Source organism: Sturnira hondurensis, unplaced genomic scaffold, assembly GCF_014824575.4.
Source record: "Sturnira hondurensis isolate 20B ecotype Veracruz unplaced genomic scaffold, ASM1482457v3 Scaffold0005279, whole genome shotgun sequence".
Classification (NCBI taxonomy): Eukaryota; Metazoa; Chordata; class Mammalia; order Chiroptera; family Phyllostomidae; genus Sturnira; species Sturnira hondurensis.
The window spans coordinates 17,374,334-17,385,761 of NW_028077910.1; the positions used below are offsets into that span (position 1 = coordinate 17,374,334).

General features: G+C 45.6%; 1 long non-coding RNA gene across 1 annotated transcript; it reads left to right on the top strand.

The window, feature by feature from the left end:
- The first annotated feature begins 3,501 nt into the window (after window positions 1-3,501).
- LOC118987477 (uncharacterized) lies at window positions 3,502-10,647 on the top strand. The gene is made up of 4 exons (XR_005066578.1): window positions 3,502-3,512; window positions 9,397-9,403; window positions 9,526-9,531; window positions 10,586-10,647. It is a non-coding gene; the product is annotated as an uncharacterized LOC118987477 (long non-coding RNA).
- The last annotated feature ends 781 nt before the right edge of the window (window positions 10,648-11,428 follow it).

Here is an 11,428-nt window from a genome sequence, read left to right on the forward strand (position 1 = left end):
AATATACAGGTAGTATATCATAAAATTGTACACTTGAAACCTACGTAATTTTTTAAAATTTTTTCAAAGATTTTACTTATTCATTTTTAGAGAACAGGGAAGAGAAGTAGAATGAGAAGGAGAGAAACATCAATGTGTGGTTGCCTCTTATACGTGCCCCCTACTGAGGACCTGGCCCATAACCCAGGCATGTGCTCTGACTGGGAGTTGAACTGGTGACCCTTTGGTTCACAGTCCATGCTCAATCCACTGAGCCACACTAGGCAGGACACAAAACCTATGCAGTTTTATTAACCAATGTCACCCCAATACATCTAATTTTTAAAAATTTAAATACAAATACTAATGATTTAAAACAATGCTTTAGGGGGGGGCAGGGCTGGGAATACAAGAAAGAAAACTGTACTTGAACAAAAGTTAAATTAAAAAAATTTTTTAAAAAAACAATGCTTTAAAGGGTCAGTTATTGTAAGGACTTGGATCTAAGTGCAAATTTCCAGGAGCCTGGGCTTAGAGGTCAGACAGACAGGGGGTTTAAATCCTTGCCCAATAGATACTGCTGAGTGATGTGAGTACTCTGAGTTTCTAGTTTCTTCCTTAGAAAAATAAGTAAAACAATACTCCCCCCATAGAATTAGATAAGCTAAGTCAGTTTATATATTTCAAATCCCCAAATATATCACACTGCCTCTATATAATAACTGTATATGTTTCATCACTGACTCAAGTTCCAAGATGATATTATTGAAAAAGCCTATTTCTGCTGTGGAAGACAAACTCACTTTGCTCACCTTGCGACAGAATGTTCTTTTCAGCTGGCAAAATCATGGAATCTGGAGTACAAGTGCCCCACCAACAATTTGAGAAACTGTGTCCTCCATGGCTTGTTTTTCTAACATCTCTCAGAATTATTCCAAGATAAACCTCAAGCAACTTCAAGCAACTTTAGCATTTGGCATTTCCCTAAACAGATTCAAATGTTAGTTCAGATAAAGTAACAACTGGATTTTTTTAGAGGTCACCTTTTTAGTAACCTGGCTCCATGAATCCCAACCAAAAATAAACAAATGAACAAATAATATATCACAAGGCACATGTTTCAAGCCTCCAGGGCAACTTCAATTCATAAACCATTTGCTCTTTCCTGCTCAGAATCCCAGGAAGGCAGACTCGACGCCCTATTCCTCAGCAGAGTCAAGACAGCAAGTTAGACGAAAAAGGCTGTGAGAGGCAGACCTACTGACAGCAACAGCAAGAACAGTTGACGGGTGAGAATTCAGAAAAAGTAATGCGGGGAGAAAAAACACAGAAGCCAAATCTTAAAAACAAAATGGCTAAGTAAGGCCTCTAGTTTTCAAGGCAAAGAGTTCTATGTGCCTTCACAGTCCCTGAGGGCATTTAATGCAGCACAACCGTTGACATTTACGAAGATAAACTGGAATAGTCAGGTTCTTTCTTCAGGTTTAAAAAGTTAAAATAGAGCCTCGACCCCTAAAATAGGAAGTTTCGGGGGAAAAACGTCTTGAGTGAAAGTTTTCATTCTCTGACAATGTTAGGAGAACAAGGCCTAAGCGTGAATATTTTCTGCATTTAGAAACATTATCTGTTCACATCACAAACCTTTTTCCCATTCCTAGGAACTTGCTGGTTAAGAGGATTCCTAGCCTAAAAAAAGGTCAGCTTTGTTCCTGAGCGACGGAGCACGCACTGCCTCATGGCCCCTTGCTGTTCACATTCCCGCAAACTGTTGCACACCTTTGTAAAAGGCCAGTTGAAACGGTGCATTTTGCATGTGTTTTTTTTCTGACACATCTCTTCCCTGTCTCCCCGTCCTTTATCTCATTTCATAGCATTTCATTCACACTTCTAATATTACATCAATAAAACTATACTGTGGTCTTATTTTTCCTGAAAACCAAACAAATCTCCAAGATTATTCATGGCAAGAAGCCTGTCTTATGTGTCCCCCTATGTCCAGAACTGGAACATAATAGATGATCAAAAACTCTTGACTGAATTTCTATTTAATTTTCTAGTTTGAGTTAAATTTTTGTTCAATATTACATATGATAACAAAAGAATGTCTTTGAATTCTGAATACTGACTTCATTGAAAATTCATTTGACTGAAAACACATTTAAACTTAATATTTATTTGGCCTTTATTTTGGATAAATGACCATCTGGAACTTAAAATACCGTAAACAGATTTAAGCATTTAGTATTTTGTCCAACAAGCAACTGGTGTCTGAAAGGTCACATCATTCGAACCACTGGGCTGAGATGGAAAGGGCCGCTTTTCCTCTTGCGCCCCACATGTGGCCTTGTTTACGCGGACAGTCTCCTCTTAACCTTGGGGGTCAGTAAATAATTCAACAGCCCTTTGGACAGCTGGTTTCATTCCTGATGTTCAAAGCTCCAATCCATTAATCATGAAGATTAAGCTAAAGAAATTCACCTTGGGCTTTAATTTTTTTTGTAAGTGAAGTATTTCAAATGAGAGCTATTGCAATAAACTAGGTCTCTTGAATACAAACCCATATGTTCTTCATCAATTTTTACTCAAATTCCTTACCATTTCACACAAAAATGTGTGTGCATTTTATGTGAGGATATTGAGCCAGAGAAGGAAGGCCAGGATATCATAAACGATGTGCAGTTATATTTAACAACATCACGTTAAAGACCATGCTGTACCCTGCTGCTGAAACAGAAGCTTATCCATCTTCAAGAATCCTGCGGGTGCTTTACAGAGAAACTGTGGGAGGATTGCATTGTTGGAATAAACACACTGTTACAGAAGCTCCCCTGAGAAACACACACCTGGACATTTCTGGAATATCATACTGAAACAGTGAACTCTCTTGGCCCTCAGCAAGTGCCCTCTGACCTTTGGTTCCATGTGCCTGAGGCTGCCGCGTGAGCTATCAGCCCGTGTCTGGGGCACCGAGCCAGTGCTGTTACCATGGGGAGGGATGACCTGGGGCACGGCGGCCACTCCAGCTCAGGACCTCACAGAGACAGAATAAAACAGAGCTGCAGGGAGGCTCCCGGCTCCTCCATCCCTACACAGTTCTTAGGACAATCAAAAAAGATTCTGAGCTGTTCAAAACCAGAGCTGAGCACACACGGATAGACAGAAATGAGGCTGGGGTCCAAGTCCCTGCCAAGCAAATCAGATCACCATCTACCTTCAGGTTTCTGAAGGGCCGTCATCTCAGTGAAACAGGAAAGTGAGTCCCAAGGAGAGAAACTGAAAGAGATTGACCCGCCATGTGGCTGAGGCCAGGTCGGCAGATCAGACTTTGAAGGAGGAGAGTAACAGTGAAGGAAGAGGTATGCCTTGGCCTCTCCCCAGCTGCCACAAACACCTGGGCTCTCCCTCAGCTGCTCCTTCACTTGTTCTGACCACGGCTGAGTGTGACCAGAGCTGACCGTGTTCACCACGCCCATTTCCCTCTCCTCCTAGGCATTTGTTTGGCCCACAATTCCTAGTCTCCCTTGCAGTTCAGTGTGGTCATGCGACTGGATTCCAGACAATACCACTTCTGCCCACAGGTGCCACTGACAGGCCTGGTCCATCAAGTACCCTGCGCAAGACCCTCCTGTTCTCTCTGCTGGATCAGCGTCCATACTCAACCACCATCCACCTTAGAAAACAGAAGTGGGAGGTGACAGAACTCTCATCAGCCTGGAGCCCACATTCTACCTGATTGGAACTTCCTGCCCCTCAAATGGACTGCCACGAGTAGAAAATAATGTCCAGTCACTGAGGTTTCAGGATTTAGCAGCCAGGGTTATTACCTTCAGTAAAATCCACGGACTTTTGAAAAGGGCACTTGCCAACAGCCCAATTGTAATAAGCACTCAGGGGCCCTTCCTGGATTGGAAAGCAGAGTCAGAGACCTGGTCTGGAGCCCAGTTTAATCTCCTGGTGACTGAAGAAATATTTGGCAAGTTTCTGTTTGTAGTTAGGTTGCAATGAGTGCACTAATGCACACAAAACGCCCAATTTATCCTGCCTCTGAAAGGAGATTTTTCTCCCGAACTGGAAGACTGACTCCCTGGCTCAGGAGGCGGTTGGGCAAAGGAAGCATCGTCTCGACTCTCAGCTCCAGAGACCGGTGAGCAAGTCCTCCTCGGAGCTACGCTGCTTCCTCCTCCCACTGAGCGAAAGCACAGAGCGCAACCGCAACACCCTCCAGCAGGACATTAGCACACGCCATTTAGTGACAGCCACGAGCTGAAATCGGACAGGCCAGGGCAGCTGTTGCTGTGGAACCTTTACTCCGTCTCAGAGGTCCTCTGGGAGGGAGCAGGCCAGAGACTCAGACTTACACCTAAGATCTGAAATGAATGAAATTCATCTAATGAAGGATGCCTCACAGGGGCCTCCAGGACCTCGGTTTTCACATAGCTCTTCGGATGGAAACAGCTCCCATGGAAGAGAAGCCTCAGAAAACACGGAAATTCACTGTCCAGTCTTTTACACAGCCCTTTGCCTTGTCTGGGTGACTTCCTCCCCACCAGAGCTATTCTTGGCCAGACACTGCGGGGCGAATGGAAGGACCTCAGATGTGGGAGGTGGGGAGCTGTGACTCCCAGAAGTCCATGTGAAGCAACCTTAAACTATGATTGTAAGTGCAAGTAAAAACTACTAACTTTACATCTCAGCAGCAACCTCCAATAGACCCGCACCGTGGAAGGACGTGTTCTGCGGGGGGAGAGGTGACATCTGCCATCCAGCGCTACTACTTACTCAAGTCTGACCTTGGGTTCAATCTTTTCTAAGCTCCGGTTTTCTCCCATTAAGTGGAAATAATAAAAATAGCCACCCCATGGATTACTGGAAAGCATTACATTGAATAATCTAGAGAAAGTGCCGTGTATCTAAGTATTCAGCAAACGGTTGCTGGTGTTGGGAAAACAGGGTGATGCCGTGGTCTTTGTGTGAGCCTGAGACACCCTGTCTAGGGCCTGGGAGAGAAGTATGATGTACCTACCTCACGTTGACTAGCAAAGCAGATCAAGGGTAGCCATGGTCTCAAGCCATTTTCTCAGCTGAACGTGAGTCAGTGTCTCAGAGCAGAAGGTAATAAAAAGAATATAATAACATACCATAAACTTTTACATATACCATTGGACCTAACCTTTGAAATCCTAGAAGACAGGTAACACAGGCGTTTTTATTTCCACTACATAGATGAAGAAATTGAAGCTCAGAGAGCAGACACGATTTGCTGGAATCCACATAGGGGACTTGAGACCAAGGCCTCGCTGTTCCAGAGACGACGGATGGATCCTCTCCATACGCAGGTAGGGCATGCCAGACAGACGTTTGATCCCTGCTCATCAGAAAGGATTTTAAATGAGACGTAAGTGAAAATCTTAGAAGAATGGGGTTCGAGGTAAAGCGAGAAGGGGAGCCCCTTGGCGAGACCATTCTTGTAGAGCTGGGGGATTTTCCCAGGCCTGGGGAGCTCCTGGGGGATTCCAGTGGTGGGGAGAGTGAGGACATGAAGTAATAGATGAAGCCTGGTGACTTTAAAGTTGAAAATGAAGACTTTAAAGGGGACAGCCTTGACAGCACCTGCTGAAGGGGTCTTTCTATGCACTCAGCACTGCCCTGAAAACTTTTATACCTCATTTAGTCCTCCCACGTCTCTGAATGTGGAATATTGTTATTCCCTTTATACAAGGAAAGAGACTGAGGTCCAAGGTCACATAGACAGTGACTGGTGGAGACAGCCCGGTGGAAGGATTCAGACCAAGGCTGGCCTGACCTCAGAACTCACGTTAATCTGCCCCCAGTCTATGCAGCCTCAGACAAAGAAGGCACAATGTGTGATATCTTTTGATGGCCGACACCAGAAATACACAAGAAGCTGAAGGGCAAATGTGAAAAATGAATCAATTTAGCTGTATAAAATGAAACTATGATGTAAACTGAAGCTAACTTTTAAAATTGCAGTATGATGTTACCCAATCCCAGGAGAAGCATAATATTCAATTTATAGAGACAGAACTAGAGAGGTCAACCTTGGACAGGAAATACAATAGCCATGGCTCAAAGATGTAACCTGGAATATGCTTGAGCCTATTCAGAGAGAGGCAACCCAGGGTAAAGAAGAAAAAAAATTAATCAGCAACAAATGAAAAGTAAATAACCAGAGCCATACTCTTGAAGGATGTGGATGTAACAAGGCCACGAGCCACTGTAAGGATTAAATGGAATGAACACAAAAAGCTCTGGAAAGATGGCCTGGTGCTTTATAGGTGCCTAGTAAATGTGAAGGAGATCAAATAAATAGTGTTTTGTGTGCCGCTTCCAGGACTTTTGTCAAATCTGAGTTTCACCTCTACTAGTAAATATTTTCCGTTAAGTTGAATCACTTGTTTTTAAACTCAACCTTCTCCTCTGCCACAGTAGCCGTGAATTCATAGGTCTGAGGTGCACGTTGTACATTTCTTCCTAATACTCATCAAAAGGAACACAAAACCATTGAGAGTGTCCATGTGCATGTGCCCCTGCAGGATCACCTCAGGGACGAGCAGTGGGCCCTAGTTTGGGACACACAGAAAGCACATTAAGAGCCCCAGGTGGAGGGCCAGGCCTGGATGATCAGGCAGGCCACCTGCAGGAGGCTGGGCCGCCCACAGGGAGGTGAGACACACAAACACGGGTGTTATGTTGTGGGGAGGCACATGAGATAGTGAGGGCGGAAACATTCCCTAAACGGGGCCGTTACACATTAAAGGTGCCTGTGTGCTGTCTCCTTCGGTTAAAAGGAATGCGTAAGAAAACCAAACATCTGGCGATGATTGACAATTACTAAAATAGTGTGCTCTAAAAATCCAAGAGACTTTTCTACTGCTCCTACAACGTCAAAACAGCGCATCAGCTGGTTTCCTCCGCCTTAGAGGCAACACGAGTGCGCCATCCCTTAAAGGCAAGGGAGCGGGAAATCAACTCCATCCATTTACCCTGGATTATGATGTTATTATACTGCATGGGCTCGGAACAGGAAAGAGCCCAGGAGGGCGTCTTGTCTAATCTCATTTTACAGACGAGCACTGAGTTCTGCAGAACTTCAAAAACCTTGCTACGGTCACAGAGCAAAACAGGGTTGGAATCCCGGCTCCAGGCCCATTTCACGCCCGGCCTTGGGAAGGCAGAGGCGCCCAGGGGAAGAGGAGCCAGTGCTGCCGCGCTCTGTGTAATTCACTGACAGCCAGCTAAGAAAGAACCTGTGAGCAAGTCCGAGGACCAAGGCACAGACGCTGCCTCCACGGCGTCCACAGTCCTCCAGAAGGAACTGGACACACGCAGCCATGGCCCAGCTAATAGAAACAGAAAACTGAGAAATTGCTTTCATCATGCAAAACAACCCAAAAATAGTCACGGGGATGCAGACAGAGGCAAACCCCCGTGTCTTTCACTACTACTTACTGCTATGAGGGTGGGTGTGCCTGCCCAGGGCTGTCTGCCTCCAGGTCACCACCCTGGGAGTACAGCTGCACAGGGTGACAGCCTCCTGGTTCTTAAACCAAGGGACATTGTTCTCACCCTGAGGGACCAGGGCAACTCCACCTCTGCCCAGGGGATGCTGCTGGGGTCCTGGCAACTACCTAGTCTTTGTCTGATTAATGTTCACCCTCTCGTGACACACCTCATCATTCAATAGTCTGAGATTCACACTAACATTCAAAACAACAGGACAATGACTGCTAGGAAGCAATCTTTCTCGCCTATGTCTAAAATCACAGCAATGTCCCCCTAGTCTAATGCCTCTAGGCAGGTAGCTATGGCTTCTCACATAAACATTCCAAGAGTTGTAGCCTTCAAGAAAGCATGCCTGCTCTAAGAAACATGTCTCATCTTTCCTTTTAATACGCAAAGAATCCACAATAGTATTTTCTAAGAAAAAAGTATTGGCTTGAAATTTAAAGTCATTCCATCATAGCTCTTCTCTGTCACTTTATACTCTGTCCCGGGCACCTTTTTACTGGTGCTGTCCACTATATTCTAGGTCAGTAAAGAAGAGAAAGGGGGATGAGAACCAAAGCTGTTCGAGTGTCCCATCTACACCAGATGACTGACATCACTTTACGGAATCCTCACAGTAGACTTCTGAGCTAGGTATGCTTACTCCCATTTACAGAGTCAGACTGGAGTCAGTAGATTTCAGAAGAGGAGGCATCCCTAATTTTGGTAGGTCTGATAATAGTTCCGTGGCAATAACAAAGGGCACGGACCACGTGTCAGAATTATGCTTCAGACCTTTATATGATAACATACTTTATACAACAGCATACTATATGCCAGGCCCTGTTCTGTGTGCTTCTGATTTAAGTCATTTGACTCCCACAGCAACCCTGCAGCACTGGTCCTCCCCTTACCCACCTTTCACAGCAGAAGAAACTAAGTCACGCCCTGGTTAGTGTCAGAGCCAGGGCTTGACTCCAGCAGCCTGGCTTGAGGATGTACAGCCCTAACCCCTTAGCCAACTGCCCCTGCCAGGCAAGGGGCCTGCCCAGAGCCTCCCACCAGTGGCTGGTGCTACTGGCAGGCAGCCTGCAGGCCACAGGCCTCCAGAGCCCTGCCCTTCATCACCAGGCTCCACCAACACTTCTCTTCGCCAAATCTAACAGCCCCGCCTGGTGCCCTTGACTCTCTTGCCTCCACTGTTTGTGCTCCACACTTTCGCTCTCCACTGGACTCCTCTCTTTTGCCCCCAAACATCCACAGATCAGCTTTTTCTAACAAAATTCTCCCCTACCCTACTTCGGACTTCAACTCTCATCCTCTCTTTCACCTCCATTGCCTCTTCCTGAGAATAGCCCCTCCACACTGGGCCTCTCCTCCATACCCGGTCTCCGCCTGGCTCCCAAGTCTCTGAAATGGTCTCCCCTCCTCCCATTCTCCTGGCTACACCATCTGCTCCAGGCTGCTTGCAGGAGTCTCATGAGCGGAAGTAGCTCTTCCTTTCCACTTCATACTTCCCTATGCCTGTGCTTTTGTTCACACTCATCCCTCCACATGGACTCCCTTCCCCGGACCCCATCACCTCTTGTTCAAGTCCCACCTATGATCCAAGTCCAATCACTCCAGCTAGGAGCGCTCGCTCCTTCCTCCCAGCTTTGTTATGACTTTTTAAATAGCATTTCTCATTCAAGTACCTTTTGTATCTCTAGCAAGTTCTACCTAACTTGAGGGCAAGACTCTTACCTAATTCATCTGTGGGTCAGCTGCAAGGCCCTGAACAAAGAAGCTGCTGACTCACATTTGTTGAATGTTCTGGTACTGACCTCAGTGTTGATTCCCAACACCTGATCTTCCTGCCTGAACTCAAGCCAGGTTGCTAAGCTCACGGATTACCTGCTGCCCTGCTGGCAGGGACTGAGTGCACCAAGACTCACCTGGTCCACACACGGAACCACATCTGATCCTCCGGCAGTGGCAGAAGTCAATGGTTTCGAAGAAGCCGGGGAGTTTTCACAGCAGAGAGGAAATGTTAGGAATGAGGCTCAGGTGCACCTACTCTCTGGTCAAGAGGGAACATTTTTTAAGATAGTAGAAATCACTATTAAAGTACTATAGCTGTTTACTCATGTGCTGATTGTCCTACTGAATGTACCTAGTCATGTCAAATGGATAGGTTTAGTCACCTATGGTTTGGAGTGTGGACACTGGTAGTATTTAACACCTCTTTGTACTCTATACCAATGTCACTTTTCCCCAGAAGGATGGTGACCCTGTGAACCCCTAAAGATCCTCTGTAGGAACACAGGGGTCTCCCACCAACACTAACTGAGCACAGCAGGATCCGCAGCTGTCAGGTGCCAGGTAAAGTGCACATTGTGCCCAGATACTGGAAGAGTTGCCCTGTTCTTGATTATCTTCACAACACTTACTTAAGTGCACCACACACCACCTGGGGGTCACATCTCAACCCTTACCTCAGAAAGTTTGAAAACAAAGGACACTACTCCTTCAGGTCACTTGTACATGAGCTCATTTAATTTTGACAATGGTCCTTCATAACACTATTCATCTTCTTTTCCAGTTGAAGAAATTGAGACTCAGAAAAGTTAATTAATTTGGCCAACACTTCGTTTAACTATAAAACTTAGTGGTACAGTTTCCACATGACACTGTGTTGTCTGGAGAAGCAGGGAGACGGCGCTCTCAAACACTGCAGGTGGGGAGGTGCGGTGGAAAATGTCCCCGGACGGCAACTGCGTTAATAGTATGTGTGACTGCATTTCTGTGTACACAACACATACACAGTGTGCATCCTTCCTTCCACTGCCAGAAACAGAGCCCCCAAAACAACTGGAGATATGATTTTTAAAAACTTGGTATAAAGTTGTCTGCAATAATATAACTTATGATAAATAATAAACAAAATAAGACCAGCTAAGCAATAATATAAGGTGTAGCCCTTGAAATTTGTAAGTGTTTTTTTCAGTAATAAAATAGACTGACATTATATTTACTGAAAACGGTAGCAAATAATATCTAGTATAATCCCAATTCAAAAGCTGGGGGGAGCACACCAAACTATTAGCAGTGGTAGTATGAGCCTTGCAAACCACGCGATCTCGGTCCGATCCCCAGTCAGGGCACATGCCTGGGTTGCAGGCCAGTTCCTGATGTGCACTTCACCTGACAGCTGTGGATCCTGCTGTGCTCAGTTAGTGTTGGTGGGAGACTCCTGTGTTCCTACAGAGGATCTTTAGGGGTTCACAGGGTCACCATCCTTCTGGGGAAAAGTGACATTGGTATAGAGTACAAAGAGGTGTTAAATACTACCAGTGTCCACACTCCAAACCATAGGTGACTAAACCTATCCATTTGAAATGACTAGGTACATTCAGTAGGACAATAAGCACATGAATAAACAGCTATAGTACTTTAATAGTGATTTCTACTATCTTAAAAAATGTTCCCTCTTGACCAGAGAGTAGTTACCTTTTCTTCCTTATATACTTATTTTTTAAGTTTTCTACCAAGTTCAGATGATATCCTTGTGACCCTAAAAAAGTTATTTAAAAACAACAGATAGCTTTTTTAAAAAAATCACATCCACAGTTGCACTAGGACTAAAAGCTGACCCTGTGCCTCCAATGCCAGGGCTCTGGCCGCGCAGCGGCCACCCCTCCCGGTGCAGAGGAACGAGCCGCCGAGTAGGATGCATCACCCTCATGGGGCCATCAGACGGCTCTGGGGAACGGCTGGTCAGTCAGTGGGAAGCCAATCAGGGTTTTCACGTGTACTAGATCCCACCCCAGAAAGGGGCTCAGAACCCTTTACCACAAGACCAATGTGCGTTCTCTCCCGTTTCTCAATTTGCTCTCTTAACTATATGGGCTCTGCTGGACCCCTGTCTATCTCTAATGCCTCCTTCCAATCAGTTAATAATACC